The sequence below is a fragment of the Dermacentor andersoni genome, chromosome 6 (assembly GCF_023375885.2).
Source record: "Dermacentor andersoni chromosome 6, qqDerAnde1_hic_scaffold, whole genome shotgun sequence".
Classification (NCBI taxonomy): Eukaryota; Metazoa; Arthropoda; class Arachnida; order Ixodida; family Ixodidae; genus Dermacentor; species Dermacentor andersoni.
Genome location: NC_092819.1, coordinates 29974664 through 30002441, shown reverse-complemented (window position 1 = coordinate 30002441; position 27778 = coordinate 29974664). Strand labels below are relative to the sequence as shown.

General features: G+C 47.6%; 1 protein-coding gene across 3 annotated transcripts in view; it reads right to left on the bottom strand.

Moving 5' to 3' along the window:
• Positions 1-27778, bottom strand: part of LOC126521459 (potassium voltage-gated channel protein Shaw-like) — a 239735-nt gene that overhangs the window by 81006 nt on the left and 130951 nt on the right. Inside the window, exon 1 of one of the 3 annotated variants that reach the window (XM_050170163.3) lies at positions 5097-5206. The exons of the other annotated variants lie outside the window; for them this stretch is intronic. The gene's annotated coding sequence lies outside the window, so the exon portion shown is untranslated. Of the gene's footprint in view, positions 1-5096; positions 5207-27778 lie in introns of those variants that run through there. 3 annotated transcript variants of the gene reach the window in all.

Genomic DNA, 27778 nt, shown 5'->3' with positions numbered 1-27778 from the left:
CCACACCATTCTATCACTAAAGTTCCTCATACTTTGTCTTACATTCTTGACAAAGTTCCTCCTCGGAATTTTGAGAATGACAGCCCACAAACAAATGTCGTGAAACAAAACACCGACAGCGCATGCATCTTATGTTAAATCTTCTGAGACTGAAATATTAAAAGGGCTAAACAATAACAGAAATTTGAAAATGATGTAAATTTTTGGCACGGCCGTGCACTACTTCCTGGATCGGCTCACCTAAGATGCCGCGCTTCCACCAGAAAGCTCGCCTTCGTGCATAGCGTTCGCCGCCAGCGTTTCCCGGTAAACATTACGGTTACATAAAGCGCAAAAGGCAGTCAGGGGTCTTTGAGTGTTATTTCGTTCCGCTCTTAAAGACGAAGCTTACGCGTCCTCCACTTCTTGAGTTCTGGCTATTTAATCTTCTTGCCTTTTCTTTTTTTTTCTTTCTGTAAGAAGCAGAGCGCGAGAATGTGCGGCGTATTACTAATATTCGGCGATATTTTTTAAACATTGGACGTCCTAAATGAACATGCTGCTTCTTACAGTCGGTAGAATTTAGATCTCTCTCTTAAATGCATCAAGCTTAATTCAAATCGTTTCAGGGGTTTCCATGAGAGCATTTCCGCGTTTCATACGTTTTTGAATGCGGAAATCTGAGTTTTCCCCAACTAAAGCTTCCTCTTAACAGTAGCAACAGTATTAGCATCAAGAAGATACAAGAAGAAGGAAAAGAAGACAGAGATAAATAAGAGCCGTCTGCTAACATATAGGCGACAGAGAAAAAAAGAGAAATAAAGGGAAAAGAAGTTGTCACGGCACCTTCAAACTGCGTTGCGAAAACATATAATGCGTTCCAAGAACGCGTACTTTACATCAGAAGAATCTCGCATTTCAATTCATGGCTTCCGCGCGCGCGCGACCCAAATGTGGGTAAAGCACACGTTTCGTTTATTCGAAGCTCTCGCGAAGCGCCTTTTAATTAATTACGACGCGCCGAAATAAACGCACCGAAATGGGAGAGGAAATGAAAGAAAGCGAAATTCATACGAAGCGAAGTATGCAACTCAAGTACTCCTGACTGCCGTGGATCCTTCTTGTGCAAATAAGATATCTTTCGCTCCTGCAGATACTTTAGCCTCGAACGCAATAACTTAGATCGCTCCGTTCTTTGAAAAGTGTATTAATTTTCGGTCTCTACGAGTTATCTTTGTCGACTGCCATATTGGGACAGGACGCTGTCCCGGCCAACAGATCTGAAGCAGCGACGACATGACGCAAGTCGGAGCGCCGGGCTAGGATCGGTTTTCGTGGAAGTAATAAGGAGTAACGACTCCTCGACAATCGGTATGGAAGCCTGAATAATAAATGCAGCACCGAATTTGGTAGTAAACTTGTGTATTAGATTCATCCCCTTTGTGCGTCTCCTTCGTGTGTTCCCTAAGAAACAGGCTGGCTCGCGTTGCAGTTTTGGTTAACAAACACCCTCTTCAGTCTTTAGGGAAGAGCATCGCAGCAGAAAGAGCCTCTCCTGAGTCCCCGTGCCGACCGGAGGCTAGAGTACACTAAAGATTGCGAAACGCACGAAAGGCTCTCATATTTTAACCAAACCTCGCTGAACGATATGCAAAGTGTAGCTGTAAGAACTTCGTGGAAGCACGAGCGTGCTTTAACGAAGGTTCGTATAGGCAATAAGGAATATAGAAGCCTTGTTTATGGCCGTCGTAAATCTTCCCCAATACTTGTACTTAAGAAAAAAAAAGGGGGGGGGGGTAGGAGATGGGGGAAGTCGGGAGATCTTGTGTCGCCATGTGTAGATTACAGCAAAAAAAGCTTTTGAAGAACCATGTCGCTGTTGGTGGAGTTTAGGGGATTAGGAAACACGCTCGAAGGCAGTCATCGCGCTTCGTTCTAGCCTCAGGAACATGATGGAACAAAATTACAAGAAGCCCCTCAACCCCCCTCCCCCCCTTACCCAATCACGCTCAGTTTACCGAGTCAAGTCACGCCGTGTCCTCCGTGCTAGGAGAAAATGTAGTCGTTCTCATATATAGTAAGAAACTTACATTGCTCTTCACCCCGCAGGACAAAGACCGCCGAGAGAGAGAGAGAGAGAGAGAGAGAGAGCGAACGAAACAACCGAAATCATGTGGATTGCCCTGAGCTAATCCTTTGTGATTGGTGCTTGTCTCTTGCACAGCGGCGTTAACCAGAAAGAAAGCGAGAGAGATAGAGTGAAAAAAAAAAGGAAAAAGAAAATAGAACATTTCAAAACTGCTCTCGTAATAGGTCAGGGGCCGCCAATGCGCTTACCTAACGTTGTCATTTCTTGCACTGAGACTTACCTATAACTGCGAGAGCAGGTTTGTTGCGGTTTAATCAACCGATATGCCCGCGTCTATACACGCCTCGTTTCACGGGGAACTCGCTTGCAATATTCTCCAAAGTATGGAGACACTTTGAACGAGACCCCAAGCGGGAAAAATATATGATATACAGTGGAAAAAAATATAGAACGTGTACTATCGTCACACGAGTGGTCGGAAACACAGCTGGCGTCTCGGTAATTTCGTTTTGTTTGTCTGACAATGGAACCGAAAAAAAAAAAAAAAAAGCCGCCGCGCAACGTCTGCTTTCGAGTGACCCTTTCTCTTTATTTCGTTATGTGCTTGTGTGCCGTGTTCATTGTGCGGCAGCATCGATCAGATGTCTGTGTCATCTTCCGCTAAAAACGTGCAGCATGATGGAATCTGTAAAGCTGTCGGCCACCAATGATATCGTGAAATGCGAGTGCACGGAAGAACGGTTCGTGATTGGCCGGTAGCTTTGGGGCGGACATTCATGACTGCCAATTACTGATGAACATATTGCAATTTTATGAGGAGCAGTTTCGTCCCCGTAAATGATTATACGGGGCTAAAACCTTTCAGTCTTGGAAAAAAAATGAGAGAACGTGAAGGCCCCTTTAACGAGCGATGGAAAAAAATATATTAGCGCAATGTCCCGAGGTAGAAAGACAGAAGAATGTAATAGTGATCAAATGCGATTAGATGGTACCTTAGTACTGATAATGATGATTGGTTGGGGTTAATGGCGCAGTAGCCACTATTGGCTCGAGTTCATCACGCAATATTGTAGTAGGAAATGTGGTTTGTTAAGTCTTGTAATGCGCAGAACAAATAAGTGATATATATGAGGAACACAGTGGATTGCCTAGAAAAATGAAAACGCTGTCAAGACTGGCAGACAGTTGCGTCAAGCAATCCGGAAATTTACAGCCATAGCTCGGCCAGATGGGTGGCGGTTCTCGGCAGCCCTCTTCTGGCTGACCAACTCTAGGCTGTCCAGCGGGCCCACGATGCGGCCGAGAGGCTCGGCCTTCCGGTTCCCACGTGGGAGCGGCCCGCTTCGTGATGACTCACGATCTGCAGGACTTCATTAAAGTTTGACCCTACCATACCATGCCATAGGGTGATCTCGGTTGACGAAGGACGCGGGTAACGGGGCTGGCCCAAGGAGAGGCCATTCGTTGTGCGGTGTGTTTAGCCGAGACGACAGCGACGATGCGCCAACGACTTTGCGAAATCCCGATTGACCGACGGCGAATCTGTAGCTTTTACAGCGATGCGCTGTTCTAGTGCGACAACATGCAGGTTGCAACGCACGCGTTGATGCACAGCTGGCGCCGTGACGTGAAGACAAATGATGTCATCATGCTTCAAGCCCCGAGGCGGCGTTGATGCCGCTACCTGTGTGTATATCGACTTCGTCGAAAAACGAAGAGAGAGAGAGAAAGAGAGCAAACTGGAAACTCTAATATACAGCGGCGTGACCATTCGCCACGGACGCGTTATGGGGGTGCCCCATTCATAAATATTTGTTTCCAAATTCACCAATCGCTACGAGAACTGTTCTATTTTATGGCTCACGCGTTGTCCCAAAGGCGCGGGTCCCAGTGTCGACCGTGGTGGCTGCTTAAATGTGGACTCGAAAAAAAAAAAAAAACGAGTGTGCTATAAGATTTGGACTAACGTTGAAGAACCACGTCAGAGTGAACGAAAACTGCACTAATTCTCTGCAATGTTGCGTTTATGTTGGCTTTCTTTCATTTGCATCTTTGATGCTTAGTAGTCAGTGACTTCGTTCATCTTCTTTAACTGTAATATAGTGCGTGACTTTCCGAATAGATGTTGCACGCTACCACTCGAAAATAAATTACGACGACCGAGGCGTCACTACCCCTTAATTACGACAAGCGTGTGCATTCGCGTTTCGCATAATACACGTCGTCGTTTAGGTTAGGTCGTCGTGCTTGCAGTGTTCACACTATGGCAATGGGTTATAGTACTTGACACGGTGAGTCACGGCGCCTGTTGGCGTTCTCAGACGAACTAGCTCAACTTGAAGGCTGAATACTAAACCACGCGTTCTCTCATAATCGATTGGAGCCCGCTCTAAGCTTTTTTTTTTTTTTTTTTGCCACGTAACGCCACGTAATGACGGCATACCCGTAGGAATCGGAAAGACCTCGGAGAAGCGTCAGTCTCGATCCTCGTAGTTCAGCTTCGACGCAGGTAAACCGAAGCGAGTGAAGCAATCGCGACCTTTCCTGACGCTCCCGCTTAAGCGTTAATTCCCGGACCGCGCGCTCAACGTAATGTCGTACACGTCACGCGGGACTAACCCCGCGCGACTCGCGCGCAAGAAATCTGGAATAATAAAGATCGTCGTTTTCTCGTAGCGACATTTAATTACGGCCGTCTGGCGAGGGAAATCGTTCAGCAACATTACTGTACCATTACGTGACGCGCGCAGGGTTTTGCAGCCGGCTCAATAAAGTTTATGCCGTTTTCTTATCTCAGGGGGCAGATTGGAAGCGTAAAATATAACACGCGGCACTCTTTTACGACTAGGCGGCAGCAGCAGCAGCAAAGCCTCGGTAGTACTGCGGTGGGGAAAGGAATAAATAAAAAGAAAGCCAGCCAGCCTGCATGAGTGACGGACGCTCCAGAGCCAAAACTTTCAACAGAAACAAAAGAAAGCAACGCATTCGCTCGAATCGCGGTTAAACGTAAGAAACGAGCATTTCTGACCATGGTCTTCACAGCGAAGTATCCCTAATGCACGGCCTTCGTCTTGGGCAGTTCGTCGGTTGCGGCGTTTCGATCTCGGAGCTGGAGTTGCGGGCGTCTCGAGCCCTGGCTTCTGGATTGACTCGCGCGCAAGCTGCTGTTGTCTCGCGTCGTCCGCCGCGTCCGAGTCAGCGCGTCGACGCAGGCGCGCGCCTTTGCGTCTGCTGCTCAACACAATGGAGGTCGAAAGGCGAAAACCTTTTGGATAGCGCTCGTTTTTGTCATTTCGTTTATCGGAAGCGCAGCTTGCGACGTGCGTGACGCAGACTCGAGTAAGCTGCGAGCTGTTCGCTATTGTAGCACTGGCCGCGAGCGTGTGTTCCGAGTTTCTAGAAAGAGATGCCGTCGCGACCGGCGGTTCTTGCGTTCTTCAAGGTGTGGTATTATATTGCAAGCCTGCACGATTCGGACTTAAGATCGGTACGGTTGGCGTTCGCTAAAAGGAATGTTCCTGTTGTGGCATGATGACAGATTTGTTGCTGCTCTAATGCTCCGTTCCAGTCGAAGCAACCGACAAGTGTTTTTGAAGCACCGACTGACCAACGAAGTATTCGGAAGAGCGTCTGTTTCGCGAATACGTAACTTGACTCGGCTCGGCTGTCGCACGACGGCGTAAATTACGTGTCACCTCACTGTGCATGACGATAGAGAACAGTCGGTAAGAATTTAAGAACCACAGGAGTCTACAGAAGATCCTCGAGCTCAACGAACTTGAATATTACGTGAACGACTCTTTCGCGGTATGGGGGGGTACACCCGTGACGTCACGCGCTAGCCTTGCACGGGGTTTTCGAAGACACGTGGGAAGTTTGCGTCAGCAGTCTTTATAAAGGCAACGACTAATGCACACCTGCCCTTTAATTAATTCCGTAAGTTGGTGGGCATTCTTTTACGACGCAGGAACTTTCTTTGCCCGCAACAAGATGGTCGGGAAGTCGCATTAAAACGGGACATAAGTACAGCGAACCACACCTTCCTGCTAGAGTCTGGAATTGTAACCTGACAATTTTTCCCTTTCATGAACCTTCTTCCTCCACTATGCGGGCTTCCGCAGCATTTTTCATATTCGTGTGTCCCCGTGTTTCGAGTTGTCGAATAATTCGGCCTCGCGTCGGAGCGATCCACTAGTCCCGTGATGCACTCACGTGGTAGATAGAGCGACTGCTCCGGAAATAGCATTCCTCCTGGTTTCAATGACCGGGATAGAATAATTTATTTTCCAACTGTAACGTATTGGCACAAACTAAAAACAAAATGGTGTCTCCGCTTTGTGTAGCTCTGCGATGGTGACGGTGATATAAACAAGATCGTCGCTGGTGGGTGGTTACAAGCCACATCACAATCATTTAGTGATGCTCTCAAAGGAAAACATGTAGGATTCTTCTGCAATAGACAGTGTCCATGGCATGTACTCCCGATGCCAAGTTTGTTACTTTGAATGTTGAAAAATTGCCTCGAATCCGAGCTTTCAAGAAATTTTTCAAGGTGTAAGAACCCTGTAACTGAATACTGAGTTGAAGAAAAGCTTCTAACTTCATAATTGAGCACAGCAATTTGAGGTGCGAGACACACAGGTCTCTCCACACAACGCAGCTGAAAATGCATAATAGCACTCTCAGCAATGTATTGTTAAGAACGCCTCAAATAAGAAGCGGAAGGAAGTTGACGTATTTAGGACTCGCGCAATTGCATTCAAACAAACAAAAACGCGTATAAACACACACGCGTACTCGCACACATCGCAGAAAACAAACGCAAACAAATGCGTGCGGGTTCGAAGTCATTAACAAGTAAGCTATAGGGGAGAAACGGGTGATAGGACATATACACAATCGCTCTAAATACTGTTTCTTCTCTTTTTCCTCGGAAAATAGATTTAGCGCTAGGGCAAGGCAGCCGTCTTGGTTCCAACAGGTCTCGCCTTTCCTACGCGCAGCGAGCCTTTTCGGAGCTGCGAAGTCGACAACTGGATTCCTGAAGACTCGCGTTGCACTTGCGCGTGCGTGCGTACGCTCGTGTACGTACGTGTCTTCAGCGCACGCCTCTTCCAGGGTATCGACCAATAGGAACGGGGCACAAAGTGCCGAAACCCGCTTCATTCCTTCCTGCCTTGCTTACTTCCTGCACACATATGCACGTATATATAGATATATACTTTTTGCTCTAACGCAGAGCAAGAGGAACCCCTCTTTTTTTCCCCCTCTTCCCTGCCTAAGCACTCTCTCGACTTTCGTGTTTTGCTGCTCGTACAAGCCGTCCTGTTTTATGAGGTTGCTCTCTTCCCGCTTGGGTTTCCGGTTCCCGCATCCACGGACCTGGGAGGCAAATATAATTTTACGCTTCTTTCTTTATTTTTATGTTTTATTTCTGAGGCGTCGTCGTCGTCGTCGCCGACGCTGGTGGCTTGGGGAACACGCGCGTCGTATACTCCGCCGAACGGCCCAGCCCAGTCGTTATCGTAAAAGCGCCGCCGACGCAGATACAAAAACAAAAAGAAGAAAGAGAAAAGAAACCCCTGGGACAGGACTTTGGAAAGAAAAGAAATATTTCGACTGCGCTGGAAAGATGGGTATGTATAATACGTACGCTGAGTGAGGAGCGATTTGAAAGTGATCTCTTTAGGCTTAACTAAACCTGACTCAAATGCTCCGAGTGCGGCGCATAGCATCTTTTTTTTTTTTTTTTTTGTAATAAAGGAATCGAATTCCAAAGTACGCTTGTTGAGCATGTCCTTTAGTCAATTTCGCCCGCCGCGGCGTTTTAGTGGCTACGGCGTTCTGATGTTGAGCACGAGGACACAGGTTCGATCCACGGCCCTGGCGGGCGCATTTTGTTGGGAACAGAATAATAATAATAAAAAAAAGAACGCTCGCATACTTCTACTTGAGTGCGCGTTTCAGAACCCCAGGCGGTATAATTTAACCCGGAGCTCCCAGCTAAGGCATCCCTGATAGCCCACTGCGTGGTTTTGGAACGTTTCGGGACTTATTGAAAATGGTGGGTATCCCGTCGAAACGCTGTTAGCGAAATACTGAATTTTCTCAGCAATGGCAGCACTCAGCCTGCACATGACGTATGGCTTTCAACTTTACATTTATATATGTTAATATTTCCAAAGTATATCTTTTAGATAGAACATATATTTTAGTTACATACTGTATTTATGTTCAGTTTATATTTTCAGCCGCGGTGGCCTTAATAATGGAAATTTGCGCGTTTATTCGTATAGTACCCATGGAGGTACTTCCCGATAGTGGATACGGCACTGCGATGAGTTTAGCCAAGGGCCACTAGCGAGGAAAATGCGATGACCATGTCATCGCTTTTTGCGAACGTCTAGGAGAAAGATGTGCAGACTTTTTAGATAGCATAATCGTGCAGGCTATTTCCAACCGCGAATAGAGTCCAACAGACCATCGTGATTTTGAAAGTAGCCGGGGCATTTCAAAGAACGCAAGACATCACTTTCAGCTGGCAGAGACCGTCCGTCGCACTAAGGGCGCTCATCTCACGGTTCATTTCCTCAAGTGCAATCTGCCAGTACCCTGACTCGATCCACGACACGAAGTTGACGTCGAGAAAAGGAACAAGAGGATCATCGAGTAGAAGGAAGCCCCACATCTACTTTTTAGAACGCAGGCCACTGCAATGAGCGCGTTTTAGAACGCGCTCGTGCAACTGCTCGCGCGTTCGTCGTCGTCTTCTTCCACAGCTGGCTCGTCCATAGAGAAACTCTATGGGCTCGTCGGTGTCCCTCGGCGTAACCACTCGAACGCGCTCGTGCAACTGCTCGCGCGTTCGTCGTCGTCTTCTTCCACAGCTGGCTCGTCCATAGAGAAACTCGATGGGCTCGTCGGTGTCCCTCGGCGTAACCACGCGAACGCGCTCGTGCAACTGCTCGCGCGTTCGTCGTCGTCTTCTTCGACAGCCGGCTCGTCCATAGAGAAACTCTATGGGCTCGTCGGTGTCCCTCGGCGTAACCACGCGAACGCGCTCGTGCAACTGCTCGCGCGTTCGTCGTCGTCTTCTTCGACAGCCGGCTCGTCCATAGAGAAACTCTATGGGCTCGTCGGTGTCCCTCGGCGTAACCACGCGAACGCGCTCGTGCAACTGCTCGCGCGTTCGTCGTCGTCTTCTTCGACAGCCGGCTCGTCCATAGAGAAACTCTATGGGCTCGTCGGTGTCCCTCGGCGTAACCACGCGAACGCGCTCGTGCAACTGCTCGCGCGTTCGTCGTCGTCTTCTTCGACAGCCGGCTCGTCCATAGAGAAACTCTATGGGCTCGTCGGTGTCCCTCGGCGTAACCACGCGAACGCGCTCGTGCAACTGCTCGCGCGTTCGTCGTCGTCTTCTTCGACAGCCGGCTCGTCCATAGAGAAACTCTATGGGCTCGTCGGTGTCCCTCGGCGTAACCACGCGAACGCGCTCGTGCAACTGCTCGCGCGTTCGTCGTCGTCTTCTTCGACAGCCGGCTCGTCCATAGAGAAACTCTATGGGCTCGTCGGTGTCCCTCGGCGTAACCACGCGAACGCGCTCGTGCAACTGCTCGCGCGTTCGTCGTCGTCTTCTTTCACAGCTGCCTCGTCGGTGTCGCTCGGCGTAACCGCGCGAACGTGCAGCAACCAGAGATGGCGACCGTTGGCTTGTTCGCAACACACTGACTGCTTGATATTAGTTCATTCTAGTATGAAAAACATGCGTGGCATCGCATCTGAAAACGGCAAAATAATGTACTCTAGCCTTAATTTATTGCGAAGGGGGACGACGTGCAATCAAACATAACAGTATGCGTTATTTTAACCTGTGTTCTATAAGCTTGCCCTGACCGCGAGTCGATGAAGGACATAAAACATTGCCAAAAGTCGATCGTCGGCACTAGACGCATTTGCTAGTCACTGCAGGGTGAGATGTCTGAACTGGCGTTCAGCTGTTCAACAGAAGCTTGCGCATTCAATTCACCGCCGCTAAATCAATCAATCAATCAATCAATCAATCAATCAATCAATCAATCAATCAATCAATCAATCAATCAATCAATCAATCAATCAATCAATCAATCAATCAATCAATCAATCAATCAATCAATCAATCAATCAATCAATCAATCAATCAATCAATCAATCAATCATGATTAAATTACGCACATGCATAGATCAGACATATCCTCAGATGATTTGTACGAAAAAAAAATATTTGATGACCTCCTGTTAAGAGAACTACTGCTCAGCTATGGGTAGACAAGACCAAGACAATTTAATATCACCGTCAAAACGCACAAACACACGCACAAAGAAATAAACTGAAAAAAAAATAAAGCCGAGGGCAGTGAAGACGATTCTCAAAGTAAGCAAAACTTATACTGCTTACACCATACTGCGCCTGTCTCTAGTGTTTTTCTCTTGCATGTTGAAGCGTCGTCGTCTTGTGAGGCAGTTGGAAGGCTGTGCGAGAACTTCGTCGTAAACGTGCCTCTCACATTTGTCGGGCGCAGTAATGTTGCACAAGACGACACGCCGGGCGCGTCTTTTTTGCCGCCTCCCTGGACCGAAATCGAAGGTAGCGCACTGTATAAATTAAGGTGATGCCGAAGGTGATGCCGATGCCACGCCTACGTATAGGCAAATAAAGCTTCGCTTTAGAAGGTAATGCAAAAGAAGCTATAACGACAACCTTACGTGCGCTTGCAAAAAGGTAGTGTAGCACTACGGTTGTTATTCCGGCCTGTTTGTCCGCCCTTGGTACAGATTACGTAAGCCGTTACGGACAAGGACGCCGGAAAGAAACAAATGATACACGCACGGCGCTAACTCGAGACAATTCCATTGTAGGAGGAACTCGTGACCATTTCGACATACGCAATACTTGACCTCGTGAGCAATCGGGACATGCACAGTACTTGCCTTGGTTGTATAGAAGTGGTCACGAGTTCCCGCGGTAACATTGTTACGAGCTAGCACCTTCTAGTATCATTGGTTTATTTCTGGTGTCCTTGCCGGTAACGCGCCAGATAATCTGCAGTAATGTGGCAGCCAAGTTACTCTGTATGCGCGTCAGATTTTCGTGAACGCCCAGTTATAACAAATGCTTCTCTCTCGATCTCCAAGCGCATTACAGGCGGCCATCAAACTGGGAGCAAACGTATACGTTGGGGTGCCTTCATTGCGGACCTCGGGCAGAGCTGGCGTTGCGGAAACTTTCAGAACACGGGCGCTACATGTCCTTATTCTCTATTGTATCCTGGTGTTTGCAGATCGAGCGCTCGACCGCTGAATGTATAGCTGTTTTTCGAAGGCAATTTCCGCTCTGGCGGACGTTTCTTTAGGCGATTTTCTTTGTATGTTTGCCTTTTTCGTTCGCCCCACGATGTCTTTTTCTACCAAGACTTCTCAGACGAGGCGTTATATGGTCACCGTAAAGTTCGCTTTCTTAACGCATTGTGCTCTTTATAACCCATGCTGGTAGCTGGTCATCCGGAATAACGACACCCTAAGCGGCGGGGATATACATTGCGGTAAGTGCACCTGTAGGAGCTGCGCCCACAGTAACGTCTACGGAGTTGGGCGTCGTGTGACGTCGAACGGAAACGACCTTCGCACTGCACTACGCCTTGTTCGCTCGGCCCGGCACGCCGGCAGTAAACGTTAGCTTGACGGGATAGAACGCCGACTATTGCGGCGCTTGGCCACGCGTTTCGGACGTCGTATTGGGAATTACGATTGTCGTATGTGGTCACCCTCGAAGAGTGCTGTTGAGATGAATGGCGTTTCCAATAACATATGTTCTCTTCTGCTATACATGGGTTGCTGTGGAGAGATTGAGGTAGAGAATTACGCGGCTACTTCGTTTCTCAACGTTACACACCAATAAACAAAGGAAAAAAATGTAACAAGAAATTAAAGGAATAAATTGTTAGTTGTCTTATTTCGGGAGTATCATTTAGTCCAATAACGTCGAAGTTAAATGTAGACTCTACCTGAATCTCTCCACAGTGACCCACGAGTTACAGAGTCGGGGCGTAAGAAGTGGGCTTTGCGAACACGGGAGCAGGAAAGATAGAAGACGTCTATCTCAAGGTGGTGTGGGCTGCATTGCACGTCATGAATGAATGCAGAACCTGTTTCCGTGAGCAAGTTCCAAATAGTTACCTGCGTGGCAACTAGACGATAGTTTTTTTCCCATCTAAGCAGCGCCTCTTTCTAAGTCACGACTTGTAAAAATGCTCGTCGTGTAGATTCGGCATTTCCGCCTCTACGCCAGGATACTCGCCAAGAAATTTTTTTTTCTCAAAGTCCGACACTCTATGACGGAGTCCGCAAATATTGCATAAAATTCGGCTGGTGAAGACCAAACTAACTCTTAAGGCCGTTCACTGGTACACAAGCCTACTTGCTTTTGCGATCGCCTTGAGTTGCAGCACTTATCGCGACAACGGCTTGCAGCACAGAAGGAAGAATGAAAGCTGTTGGCTGTAAAACGTGCAACCGGAACTTTTCTGGGCTGGCAAGCAACGGTGACTTGACTCGAGGTGTCTAGGAGGTAATTGCGCGGGAGCACACACCAAGTTCTATATGTTCGACCATGCCACGTGATGTGTTTTAGGCACGCGTTTGTTTGAAAGAAAATTTGTTCGCCCATACGCACACATACAACTTTGCTTATACCAATACAGGTGAATACAGTGACTATAATCTCACTCGCACATGTTACCGAAAAAAGTACTAGCAGTATGTCAGCGTTGCACAAATGCGGTAAGTGCAACGAGCTGACCTGGTTCTTTAGTGTACCCTTTGGGAGTGCCTTGCACGTTGTTTACCTTCAATACTCACTGCAGTGCAAAATTTTCGTCGGTCATCTTCACTCATTTTGTGACAGCATCACCAGTGACATTGCTAAACCAACTCGATGTGTGCGCTGTAGGGAAGGGCGGTGGTTTAACGTACGACCAACTTATGGGGAAACTAACGAACAAATTGGGGAGCTACACAATAACAATGGGGAAAGCGAAGTTTAAACGCTCACATGACATGAGGCTTTTGACGTGATGGCGCTTGGACCAAATAGAAACGCTAAATTATCGCGATATGTAGAAGGCGGCGCCGACAATCCAGGCCACTCGGCCAGCCATTAAGGTGAGGAAAGAAGTACTGAAAGTCGGGCCCACCTGTCTGAACCTGCGCAACCGCGAGGCTGGCGTGTGGCACGACCACGGGCGACCTACTGTAGTTGCACTCAAATTAAATGTGTTCGAAGGTGCGTTGCCTGTTACAGATTGCCTTGTCAATAAATTAAGTGGTTACATATAATAGGTTACCGAAAAAAAAATACTGAATTACAGTGAGTGTTATCGAGTAAATACAGTAATCGACCAATTACAAAACAACCAAAATGTTCAATTGATTTACAAATTATTAATCGCATACAATTCGTTACGCACAGGTCTCACTACAGTATAACGTGGCATGCATCGCCCGCGATGTGAACAAAACAAACGGAACTAACAAAACAGCAAACGGCTGTTTACTACCACTTCAAGAACACTATTAGAGTGCAGGCCTAAAAAGAAAAGTTATTTGTCAGCCTCGTATTTACATATGACACCCGCAGTATGCACACGAGTACAGTCTCGTTACTGAGTCGGGCATAAGCCTTAGACATCACACCCGCATCAGGAAAACGTCGCCTCGTGAGACGGTCAGGCACCGCGTAGATAAGCGGCGAAGGCAGGAGCTCGACTTCTAGATGACCCCCTGCTATCACCCGCGGTCGCTTTAATTGACTGCCGATGTCGCTCTGCAATGCTGCGGAAGCGCCACGAAAAGTAAAACTGTTTCATACTGGAAGTTTATTCAATCTAGTATCTCAGGATGCCGCTTACATATCACCTCAGGGAATCCCCGCAGATTTCTTGGTCAATGCAGAAGTTTTGCATAAGAACACCAACTTAACATTTCAAGAAATCTGCGTAACAATATATTAGCAATAATGCATGTCATTGACAGCGCTTGCCTTTTTATCAGTTATTTACGGTCCTAGTAGTTATAGGGTATTATAATAATAAGGCACTAGCAATCACGATACGAAGGCTTGTGCGCTTGTATGAGGTAAAGTGATGATGAACAATTATTATAAATGAGTTATTTTAGAAAAAAGATTGCTGACAATTTCTGAGAATTTTCATGGCCCCTCACGTTAGCTGTGGACACATCCGCTTTCTGTGAAACAACATATCTTAAAAGTCAATCAAGTGTACTAATTCAAGCTGTTCCAATATTTCAAGCTTTTCAGGATCTTCCGTATCCTTTTCGCAACCCACGTTAGGAAGAGTCCGAGGATACGAACGGTATATCGACTGGGGCCACACTATACATTAGGTAGCTACATTGCTAAATAATATACCCTGGCTTTTAAACACAAAAAACAACACTTCTAAGAAAGTGTTTAAAATGGTTTTGATTGAAAATAACACCAAATTTCTGAAGATCTTCTTGACACGCTTATATTGTGTCCTCACAATATTCAGCACAAAAATACCACCTGACATTATGCTTACATAACACGTAACAGCTTACGTAACACGTAACAGCTTACGTAACAGCTTGCGCTTAACAGCGCAAGCTGTTACGGGCTCACACTCCGATAGCCGTTTCGGTTGGCGGTGTTCGCCGCCGCCGCCACAGCCACCGCTGCCGTCCGTGTCAGCTATCGCCTGGTTCCTACGCAATATGTGGGGGATTGGACAAGAAATGGTTGATACGTGCAAACTTCGCATTGCAGTTGCGTTGTATTCCACCAGGTGTCCCGACATATCCCGAATGCGTGTAGCAGATGCATGCTGCATGTAGGTGGACCTGGTGAACTCAAGCAGGCTAGGGGACTATTTGCCACCGCCCCATTTCGAAGGGGATGACAATAAAGCATCATCATCATTAAGATCGTCAAATCGTGCCACGGCGCAAGGGATGTGACATGTGTGCCACGTAGTCTGTATAGCTGTGTTTACGCTTTGGTACACGTTATGGCGCGTCCTCGCAAGGTACGAACCGCTGCTGAAGAAGCGAAACGTAGCGCTGCGCGCGCGGCTGCAACCAGGCAACGTCGGCATCAGCAGACCACCGCGTCGAGACCAGCACAAGCCGTAGTTAGCCGTCAATGCCGGGCAGACAGTCCAGACCGTTATAGTGAAAACGACACAAAGAGAGTTGGCCGCGAGTAACCCTCTAGTGCGAGCTGCTGAAACTGGAGCTCCTATGGAGCCGCTCCTCCAGCTTACGCTGTGACTGTGCTGCGTGCCGCGCATCCCTGTGGCTTTTTATTTTGTGTGCTTGTGAATTTTCTTTTCAAACTTATTGATGGTGAGCAACTATAGCAAATAATTAACTGTTGCATAATATAAACTTAGTATTCTAAAAGCACTAGTACCTTCAAGAAGCCTTGCTAACGTGTGTGCATTTAATAAATATCGCGTTTTGTAAGGACGCACGAAATTATTTATTCTTCTTATGCTATTTTTTTCTAGCAATGAAATGTGCTAGTAGACTTGATGCTATTACAAAAGCGTGCATGCTCGTCTCAGTCGAGGGGGAGTGTTGAGAGGAAGGACGTTCTAGAATACGGGGGTTAGATGTTGTGAATGGTGGAGCATTCGGCTTATACTACTACTATAGATATGTTGATTAACGGCTGTGTTCCCTACAGATTTACGCAATGAGAGAGAAAACGCTACCGAAATATCGTCACTGCAGCAAATACACACATTCAAGTGAATAATTTCTTTATTAAAATGCATAGCGTTCTAGAAGCGTTCGGTTACTCGCCTATACATTGATAATCATCGTCGACGGTTTATGAGCATTTTGTTTTACTTGGACGCGTGTATAATATATATTATAAGAGTAGTTAGAGTGCTGTATTTAGTTTATGCTTCTGCGTCATATTGTGACACCGTAGTCATTGCAATCTAGTGTATAACAGAATGTAACACGATGCATTGTCACCTCCACGTTGTTGGGCCTTGGGGATGGGAGGGGGGGGGGGGGGGGGGGGGTGGAGGGTCCTTGAAACCGTCAGTTACGCTGAAATCGGGTTGCCGCTTGGCTTTCGTGAGGCACGTTGTATATAGTGACGTTGTGCGATGAGGGGAATGCTGGTGGCTACACGTGGATCTGTAGCATTGCAAATGCATGCCGCCCTCTACTCTTCCAGAGGGAGCGCTCTGCGCTGTGATCGGCAGTTCTTCAACTTCGCTTGAACGCTCAGGTGACGGACGGGCTGTGACAGTATGATAACGTCACTGATCCTTCCGCAGATTTCCGGTTGCGTGAATTCATCCTAACGATGGCAGTAAATAGGATGCAACCGTAATGTGCCACGTCAGTGCTAACACAGTTCAAAAATATCAGCCTGTTCCATCCCCCCCCCCCCCCCCCCCCCAAGAGTTGACATTATAGAAAAATAAGTTCATTCGGACAGAGCAGCTCACACTTATAATACACTATACTACAGCTTATAATTTGCACGAAGTCAAAAAAAGAAAAAAAGAATGATTTTTTTATACATAGAGTAACAATTTACAGAGTTACAAATATGTACATATTTAAGCAGTTCTGGTGGGAATAGATCAAGTATTTATTTGGCAGATAAGTACATGCAGGTTGAATGTACAGTAGCGAGGGCCGCAGTTGCGAGGGCCGCAAAGATTTAGGTCGTGTGACTCAACTGGGAAATAAGGCGGCGGTCAACTGGCGCAGGCCTGAAAGGCGTAATTCTAGATGCCGAGCAGTAGAGTACAACTTTATGTTTTGCTCTGGGCAACAACAACTCGCCAAAGACTTTGTTCGAATAAGGAGTGACCCTTAGTACAAATAAACATTACAGCACTTAAAAAAGGACGGTCAGTTATCGAAATCAAATTTGTGAACAAGCGCACCAAACTTCCATAAAATAATAAAACGTCATAGTTTCGTTTGAAAAGCGAAGAATTAATTGCGATAGCAAAGTATTAGACAACAACACGAAACAAGGCTCGTAGTTTCATTGGCCGTAGAAATTGCAGTGAACCTTCGCTTACTATTTACGTAACCAAGCATGATGTCAAGCGCGCATGGGCAAACTCGAGCAGATCTCACCGCGAACACTTGCTATGATAACACTGGCGCGATGAAGAACGCCAGCAGCTGCGAGTGAATTTCCCTTCGGGCTGCCTCCCGCTTCAACGTGAAGTAGGCGCTAGGAGGACGCAGCACATACAAAGCCATCGGCCCTCGACGAGCGTAGCCTTTGTACCCGCTGCAGATTACTTCTGCGATGAAGGGTGCGGTCATATTCAGTCGCGACATTCGCAGCCGCCCCCGTGATGATAATTTATTGCCATCGCCTTTGAAATCGGGCTTGGACAAATCGTCCCCTAGCCTGCTCGAGTTATTCAGGTATGTCATCAATGCTTTTCCCGCGTTTCTAGTATTCTTGTATACATCGCTTTAACCTTCTCTATCTACCTTGTACCGCTGCCTATGCCGGTATTGTAACCGGTCGCACCAGTCTCTTCCCTGCTATTTTTCCACCAATGCTCTATGCGTCTCATGCTTATCTCGACTGCTGACCGGTTTAAACTTCCGCATACTTTAAATCCAAGTGCTTCTGGAGGTTGTACGTTGCGTACTGGTCTCGCCAGATGAATCCTTTCGCATTCCATTAGGATGTGTTGATTGGACTCCGGATTTTTACTGCAGCATACACGTGCCTCATCTTGCGGGGAGCATTTGTTCCGCTATGTTTTTGTCTTTGGGCGACCAGCTCGACACTCAAATAGGAAGGCACTGCCCTTGCTGTTATCGTACAGATTCTCCCTTCTAATTTATTTTTTTCTCATTCATATAGATCTTCACAGTCTTCCCCGTTTCCATTCTTTGCATCCAATTCGCTGTTTCACGTTCTGTCTGATTACTCCTCGGTTGCCTATACACACTTTCGATTACCCTTTACTTGGTTGCAAACTTTCTTGACGTCTTCCTCCATTCTGTGTCCACGCTATTTAGGGGCAGGTACTTGTGCACTTTAGCCGCCCATTAATTTTGATCCATGTTCCCGAGTCTTTCTTCAAGTGTAAACAAGAGGAAACGCGTGCCACCTTGCGCATACGAGGAGACGGTGCGCATGCACCTGGTCTCCATCCTTGCGTGCGCAAGACGCCGCTGCGCCAAGGCGCCACCAGCACACGGTGCAGAGCCGCGACCTCATCGCACTTGGACTTTATACGAAAAATTACGGCGACTACGACGGAGAAAATTCGCCTGGAGAGTCCATATAATTGAAGAAAAAAAAAAAAGGCTAATTCAACCAATATAGTGGCAAACTCCTTGGTAGCAGCATGTTTAGGGCGGTGGGCATTTGAGAAGTTCATAGTATCATCTATGATATACCGGATACACGCCGAGCTATCTGTGCGCTCACGAGGCCCCGGTACGTTCCGGGCCACTTTCCCTTACCTCGATCCAAGCCGAGCCGAAGGAAGCCATAGGCAGAGCCAGGTGAGGCATCGCCGCCGGCGGAGTGGACGTCGAGTGTTAATCATGCATCGAGGGGGGCAGGTAGCTCGCTGAGCACGCAGATGTTGGCCTTGCCTCAATCTGACCGCAACCGGGCGGAAATCGAATCGGGTCACTAGCACGGGCTTCGAGCAGACGCCGACCGACGGGTTGCATCGTGGGTCGGCCAGCGAAGGGACCCGTGTTTCAATCAATGCGCGTGCTAAATATGATCCCCCTGGTGGCCCGCCGCCGGTTGCAGTTCAATAAGCGGCGGCCATGCGGTGGCCGAAAAAAGAGGGGACGCTCGAGGCGTGGCGGTGTCGGCTACTTCTTATATCAAGTTGTATCGAGGCGCGCTAGAGTGGCGGCGGTGCGGACCGAACTGTCCGTACAGTTCCATACTGTATTTAGTAACCACGACTATGTATAGGCAACAAGCAATAAAAGCAAGAAAATCACACGGGCAGTTAGTTACCTGTGGTTGATATTAAAATGCAATAAATAATGAGGGAAATGGAAAATGAAAATCGGCGAAAAGATAACTTGTCGAAGATGGGAGCCAAACCCACAACCTCCGCATTACGTGTGCGTTGCACTACCAATTGCGATACGGCGACAGTGATCAATCCGGTCACTATCTCGGGTTTTTACGTGTGCTAAATCTAGCCCTGGTAGCGTAAGCTAGCGCCACTCAGGGGCATGGTAGGTGTGGGTGGAACATCCCTTTTCGCCTGATATGGTCACATAACACGTGAACTTAAAAGCAGAATTTCTTTTCGTTCTTTAACAGCGAGGGTCTCTAATCTGGCATCCCTGATGCCATAGATAGCCTACGAGGATTTATTAGCCACGCCCCTGCGCCTAAGTTCAAGCGTTATGTGACGCTACGGCCTCAGAATCTACTGATCCGAGAGGGACCTGTCATATCCAAGCCAGATAATGTGGCGTTACGTGTATACGACGTCATGTGTGATAATCAGGGCAGTCGCAGAGCACGCCCAAGCATCACCTAGATCTCGCGTCGCGATTACTCAAAAGTGTCGCGATTTCTTTAGATGGCAGAAATTACGCGACAAACTGAATCAGTTAGGAACGTAAAACATACATCTGGCTCTAAAGAAACAATCAGACAAAAGCTTTCTTTGATTTGAGGATAGTTCTCATCATTTCGAGGAGGTGGACCGCTTCTATGCGGACCTACCCTTGTAATAGCTGCCGGCAGTCACTCCGCTAGAGCTCCACTTAACAAATGCGGCCGATTTTGAAGCCCGTCACAACACACCCAGCGAAGAATGGATTTGAACCTGGGCGCCACAGGCTGTTTTGCCATCCATTCAACATCGTCGTGCTATACCACCAACACGGCTTTACACCACGGATGAATGCGAAAACATTTTTAATTTAATTCATTGTTTATTAACACAGACTAAATATAGGGGAAGAGAAGAAAAGATATAATAGAAATGAAGCGCAGAAAGGTGTGCGTGGCCTGTCCCGTGTGCCTCTTGCTGTCTATTTCATCCTTTTCGCGCTGTTTCAAAGATCAACTTCTCTGCAACTGGACTTAGGGCCTAGTCAAGTTCTCGGTAGGACGTCTTCAGTGAGTGGTTCGGGGACAGTATATATGTTGACAGCAGTGTAGTGACTACCTGACTCAACGTGAAAATTTTTGGGTTAATTTACAACATGAAATTAATTTTTTTTAATATTTTTTTTTACAAGGAGCTTTCCTGAGCACGTGACACTTTGTGATCCAATGTCGTGCGTGCACACTGGTAAACTTCCAGAAGCCGTGGTCACCAATAATAAAGACATTCTGCGCAGTTCGCGATGTTTGTGCGTATCATTCAGCTCCTACGCGGACGGTAAAATGTATTTTGATCGACTCGTAATACGGGGGTAAGAATCCCCTACTAACGTTGCTATATCAAGGTGAAACGCGGCCACAAATAGCCCATACCGTTTTATGACGGCTGTGGGCTTCCGGTGTTAATATTCCTCGCCTCAGGGGGGCTCCCCACAGAGCACCGGCAAAATGGCTGTTCCGATTGTTGCCATGGTGACTACTGTGTTTGATGATGGTAATTTTTTTCGCGCAGTGCTCTACATCAGCGGACAGGCCGCGCTTTACGAGGTTCGTCCGAGATGACTTTCGTCGTAAAATTTGCAGCGCGAGATTCATGTCTATTGTATAGCTCACGCGCTTCGTAAAGAACGATGGCGTAGTTAGTTCTTTTTGCAATTTGGCACACAGTAGACCTTGTGTACCTCAATGGCACGCTTCCTCAAGTGAGAGCCTGTTGCCACCTCCGTGCCGCCTCTGTTTAGTGGCTGTTGTAGTAGCAATAAACGGAGAAGCACCGAGGAAATGAGGTGAGGTGTGTGTCCTGCTGTCGTCTGCTTCCAGATACGCAGAGGTGAAAATGCATTAAAGTTTAGTTTTGAACGTAGGATAAGTAACTAAATAAGAGAGAAAGGCTTTCCTCAGATCTAGGAAATCCACGCGCAACGCTCTCTTTATTTTTTTTTTCTCGCTCCCTTTTTCGATAGTGAGATGTCTGGCCACGCATTCGTATAAAGATGCGTTTTTCTGAATTTGATGGGAGGTGTGTGAGCGTGTGTGTGCGGGGGAACACCTACGCACCATCTGCGGGAGAAGACTGCAAACGTGGCGTAGCACACAAGCGTAGCTACAAACGGCTACTAACGTACCGTAGGCTGTCGCTCCTCATTTATTTGCTAGTGGACTAGCTTCCGAAAAGGGAGATCGCCACGTTTCAGGGAGGAGGCGTTCGTCCATTATAGAGTCGAATATGCAAGAATCAGAAGAGTGGTTGCCCTTTGTTTTAATGTAGTTCACAGTGGCAGTTACGAAACACGACGTCGGTGGTCCGACTCGTGCTCTGCCTATCGCACCCGGTTGAAACGATTCGCAAAGTGCGAACTTGTATGAAAAGCTTTCTCTTCCCGCTGTGCTGTCTACTGTGGGTGAAACACTTGACGCGCATAGAACGCAGCGTCTTGTGTTTCATCAGTAGATCAATCAAGGTGAACTTAGCAATAATGCTTCGTCACAGTGCTCTTAGCGCGCTTCACGTCATAGCATTTCTTGTTAGATCGCACCGGGAGACGTCTGACCACGGTGTACCTCCATCCCACAAATGACGTGTTCGCTGACGTGGCTGTCAGCAAACGTGTGCCTGGCGCTCCCCCCTAACGGAGAAAATGACGTGACCTTTTCAACACAAGATAAGCATATGTGCTGGAGTCGTAATATTTAATCTCTACAGTTTTGTTTTATTTGAGCGTGACGCAGCAATGAAATCAAGCCGTCAGAAGTAACACACGCAGCTGCAGGTAGGAGAAGTACAAAAGTCACGTACGTGAGTACCGAAGTGGCGATCACGTAGGGAAACGCTGTTGCAATCCAAAAGAATGTACTTCAGGATTGATTGCGTTGGCCGTGCAGATATTACGTGGAATATTGATGCTTTCTTTTTCTTTTTCTCGCTCTTCTGACTTTCTAGCGAATAAAATAAACCGCAACTGGACGACCTATCCCTAGCACAGCATGAGGAAACCCCCGGTCGGAGTGAGCGAAATCACCAAGGAAGGCTGAGCAAGAGATGACGGAATAATGCGACGTGCCACTCTTCCCTCGTCGACCACTGCGCGCGTACGCTTCTCTCTCTCTCTCTCTCCTTGCCCTTGCGCCCACCACTCCCTTCGCGGCTTCGAGGCATGGCGTCTGATCCGGATTTGATCGACTTAGCCTCCGGAAGCGTGGGGTCTCTTTGGCCAATTTCCACGCTCGGCCTGCCGAATTTCCGGACAACTCCCGGTCGCCTCAGTATAGACGGCGGCGAAAGCGGCGGACCGCAGAAACATCAGTAGCAGCAGCAGCAGCAGCTGTGCTTGTACGGTGCACACTCCTGCTGCACTGTGCCGGTGCACACTCCTGCTGCACTGTGCCGGAGCTGCAATGACGAAAGTTATAGAGGAGAGAGAGAGAGTATAGGGTGAAGTTCAGTTCTCTGGAGGCAGGGCGATAGCGACGCGAAAGAAGGAAGAAAGCGCGTTGGTGGGAAAGAGGAGGAGAGAGCGCGGCAGGAGACGCCTGCTGCGCAAGATCGATTGCCTTACGTACACCAGCCGGACAGATAGAAGAGAGAGAGAGAGAGAGAGAGAGAGAGAGAGAGAGGCATGCGGCGGGAGCGGGAACGGCAAGTAAAATGCAGCTGCACCACTGCACAACGGTGGTCGGCGCGCGGGTCCGAACCGAACTCTCGGGCAGCCGCCGCGGCAAGATCTGTGCACGCTCCGGCAGGCGCCAATTTCTATGGCTTCTGTTTGCGTCGCCCAACTTCCTTCCTTTCTATCCGAGTGACCCTCTCTATTACGTTTATTTTTTCTGCCGTTATGTACCACTCTGTTCGTCCGGCGGCGCGGTTGGACTTCCCGCTCCACTCCCAGGAGAGCCAGTTGGCGTCGCCGAAACGATATCGGATGCCGCGCGTCGTCGCGAACTCAATAAACCGCGCCCTGCTTTCGAAAGCAACGGTCCGCAAAGCGGTGCCGCAGTCACCGCTTTGCGGTGCTGACTTAGTTCGCTCGCTCGCTCGCACAGCGTCGTCGTTTGATGTTTCTCTCTCGGTCAGCTGGATTTGTATATCCAAATGATTTGTACGGGGGGCTACGAGCGGTGTGGAGCTCGGCACTCCGCCCCAACCTCCCTGGCAGTATGTATGTATGTATGTATGTATGTATGTATGTATGTATGTATGTATGTATGTATGTATGTATGTATGTATGTATGTATGTATGTATGTATGTATGTATGTATGTATGTATGTATGTATGTATGTATGTATGTATGTATGTATGTATGTATGTATGTATGTATGTATGTATGTATGCATGCATGCATGCATGTAGGCACGCACGCAGGCACACGTGTTTGTGGGTTCCGGATTGCCACATTTAATCGCGACCGCAAGAGCGCATCGTTGGTTGGTTGGTCTTCAGATTACACTTGGACTTGACCTTTCCCCCGTCAGTTTCTAAGCGAGTAAGTCGTGGCGTGGTAAGCACGTGGATGGCAGCAATGGTAGTGACGCCTGCTTTGTCTGTCACTTAATAGGCATCTCATCGAGGATCACGGCGCTAAGAGATCCCGGATTGATGAAGCCTGTCATGCTGGCCAACTGCAGTCATCAGCTGACACATAACGGTTTCCCAGAGATGAAGTTGCAGGTATCGCACGATTCATATGTACATGCTCTTTTTTATTTGCTATTTATTTTGCTAGATAAGCCAACTTAAAGAAAGTATGGCATAGGGAATGCATGAGAAATGATAGAGAAAAGGAAGTTTAGTGAAAAGAAAAGTGGTGAGGTTGTCCGGAAGAGAGTGTCTCTGGCCTGCTGTTGGGGCTGAATTACGGAAAAATGCGGCAATGCAATCGAATTCCATTGCAAGTTGTTTGTACCTACCGCAGGTTTGTTGAGCTATAAGCTTAAGAAAAGGGAGGGATTATGTGCAGGAAGGTTAGTGTATGGATTCGTCCCGAATGCGTGGAGTGGAATGTCTCCGATTACACTAGTTCGATTAACCAGTAACTGACACTCGTGAAATCAGCATCGTCTTCCTATAAACTTTGTTCAATAATAGTTGTTCCCGATATGTTTGTTCGTTGGCGCTTTATTGGCTGATAAAATAGAGCAGTATGACGAAGATTGTGTGCGCGATGCCTAAATTTATGTATCGAATTGTGTCAACAATGGGTGCTTTAATTTATTAGTAGTATACTGGAAGGTAAGAGATGATGCAATGGCCGTGATTGCTGTCTTCCCCTCCGGACCGTGATATAATTGCGAATTGCGCGCGCATAGCAATTTTATAAAACGCACCTTTTCTAAACAACTGAATATTATTTCACATTGAATGGAAGCATCGTACATACTACCATCAAAGCAAAACGCTGCGGCACTACGATGAGGTATAAGAGAGCACACGCTTCTTTTATTTGGCCGGAACGTACTATAATTTCGATCATTGCACATTTCATGTATTGAGTGTTTAGTATAGTACAATATACCGGTGTTTGCCGACACACGGGAGCTTATGCACCGTCACGCTAAAGATTGATGATTTATATAGCTTGGGCGCTTTTTGTATACGCATGCTCACGCGCCGCACTTGGTGGCTGCTCAGAAGAAAAGCGGTGGCGAAAATGCGCACTCTCATATTTTCCTTCTTCCGTATAGGGTTGCAAACGGTTGGTTGCTGACTCCCAATCTTCGAAAATAAAGAAGGCGAAAAATTATATCTCATAACAGTCCTGTTATACCTAGGATGTTGGATCGTAGTGCAGTGGATGCAAAGTCGAGGCGTACCCTTACTATATTGCGATCTATAGAGGAAAGAGGCAATAAAGAAAGATATAAAGGAATAGAGAAAGAAAGGAAGGAAGAACGAACGAACGAACAAGCGAAAGAAAGAAAGATATTATCCCCGTACAAATGCAAGCGGGAAGAATATACTTCATTAACAAGCTGACTTTCTCAACGATCCATAAGGTGCAGCGCTCGTTATAACAGAAAAATAGCTTGAACGAACTTTCGAGGCAAAATTTAGAACCAGAAGACAACTAAAAGGCTAAAAGGCGATGGACATCGCTACCCAACGTGCAACGAAAATATCTGGTGCGAGAAATTGGAGATGGAAGCAAGAAAGAAGAGCTATAAGCAAGAAAAAAACAATAAAGAGAAGTAAAGGATGTCGAATGTTGTGTAGAAGCCTGATCCGAGATTGGTGAGCCGTTAGCGCTGGCATTCCGCCTAGGCCCTTCCATTCACCCGCAACCCCGCTCTCTCACCATCCGCGAGGCTTCACGTTCTCCGTACGTACGGAATCCGGAGCCGGCGCGTGATCTCGACATCTCTGCGCGCCATCAATCATGGCCGCCCGGCATTTTGTGGATCGTTTTCCATCATCAACTGCCGCCGAGCAGCGTGTTTTGCCCGCGCCCCGCCGTTTGCAGAGTGCACAGTGTACATCCAGACTTGGGGGCCCCGTCAACCCTTTCTCTCTACACACGTGCGTGTATATACGCGAGACAATTGTCTGTACAACGATCGGGGCGCATCGATTGTTCGGGGACGCTACGTACATGTCGCCAGGCGGGGCGCAGCTATTCAGAAGCTCTTGTCCCGTTCCTTCTTTCTTTCTTTTTGTCGGTGGTCGTTACTTTGTTGCCTTATGGCACGATTACAACGGGAAGCATGAATAAAGGAATACGTGCGGAAGGCTGCGCACTGGCCGAATGCATGACCTGAATCCTGCAAAGCGCCAGATGTTCGTGTCGCTTAAGAAATGCGCTATGACGAATATAATTAATGCGAATAGGATTCTTGGCATTGTCTGTTTTTTTAACGCTTTCCTCTCTGTCCTCTTCCTAACCCCTATCTCCCAACCCCAATGTAGGGTAGCAAACCGGAGACTAATATCTGGTTAACCTTCCTGCCTTTGCTCTTCACCTCTCTCTCTCTCTCTCTCTCTCTCTCTTTGCATCGTCAGACCACTTATCTTCCCGGCTATTTAGTTACCCCACCAAATATGTGGGCCGATCACGGAGATAATTCAACCTAAAAATATGGGCCAACGCGAAGGTAGTGCAGTTGCAGTCTCAAATGTGCCACTTTCACGTCGGTGTGTGCCTGTGAGTACGTGCCCCTCTTCAACGAACCTCTTCGAGGCCAACTTGCGTTGCTGTGTGCGTGCCGCTGGGTACGCGCGGAATTGACGGCGGCGCCATCAGAAGGCGCAGCGTGTCCAGAGGAAAGCGCGATGGAGGAGCCGGGCTGCGGCGCCCGCTTCGTACACGACACGTTTCGGCTGTATTCGCATACTTTGATATTCATCGTAGGTGAGTTCTGCCCGAAAATTTTAATAGAACCATGGCTCGGGGAATCGGCAGTTGTGATCCGGGCTTCTTGGTTTGGTCCTCACGAAGGCGCGTTTATTGTAGCGCAACTAGCTACATGAGACAAAGAGTGTATGTGTGTATCTTGTTCTTCCTCTGCTCTCGAGTACTGATTCCGCTACACTAAACTGCTCAGACCTCTCACGCTAAACATCTGACGCGAAGTATTGAGAGGTCATTCTACCTCGCAAGAATAGCGGGGTGGCGGAGTAGAATTAAAGTTGTGTAGACAGGCGTAATTCTCGAAGGCAATCCAATCAGGCGCCCACGATCCACCTTTAATCGTGTTTTGTTACTTTGTTATGGACTTACTTCGACTGTACTTTGTAACTTAATTACTTTATTCGTTTCTTTTTTCTCTGTCTGGTTGTTTATCTTCGCTAAGGTATTGTTCTTGGCTAAGTTGGCCGTCTCAATGGCCAAACTTCTATTTTACAGCCAATAAAGCAGAAAGAAGAAAGTATCCTCTGTTGTGGCTTCCCCCCTCGCTTCTCGAACTGCGAAGAAGGTCAAGCCGGAACTGCATGTATATAAAAAACAACAACTTCATGATGCTTTCCCGTTGCCGAGCTATGTGAGACTACACACGTGAGATCCCGCATAGCTGGCGCGCGGAACGCCGTCGCAGACGCGGGGTTCCGACGGCGACGGTTGAGCAGTTACGCCGAGTCAGGAACGTTTTATTAATTCTAATTTTATTTCAGTTTATATCCTTAAAGTCGCCGAGTAAGTAGGTATTGCATAATGGGTGGCTGCATAAACTGCACAGATGCATTCGCAAGATTTACGCAAGCGATACAGGTATAGCCACGTTGAGCTATGAACATTAGCATCGTGTAAGGCGACAGCAAGCATATCAAACGATAAAACGTATCTTCAAGAACGCAGGTGAATATTTAGATCGTTGAGAATAATATGGAGCAGCTGATAGTAGCAATGTGTTCGGGAAGGTAATTAATTTAAGTCAGTGGCTGTTCTGAATAAGAATTATACTCGCGCAAAACCTGATGAATTAACATGTGACGTCGCACGTCTTATGGACGATGTCGCGTCGGGTCGCGCTGTAATAGCAGCTTTAGGACACAACAACCGAGAAGAAGAACGTAACAAACGGGAAGCTAATACACGTGACC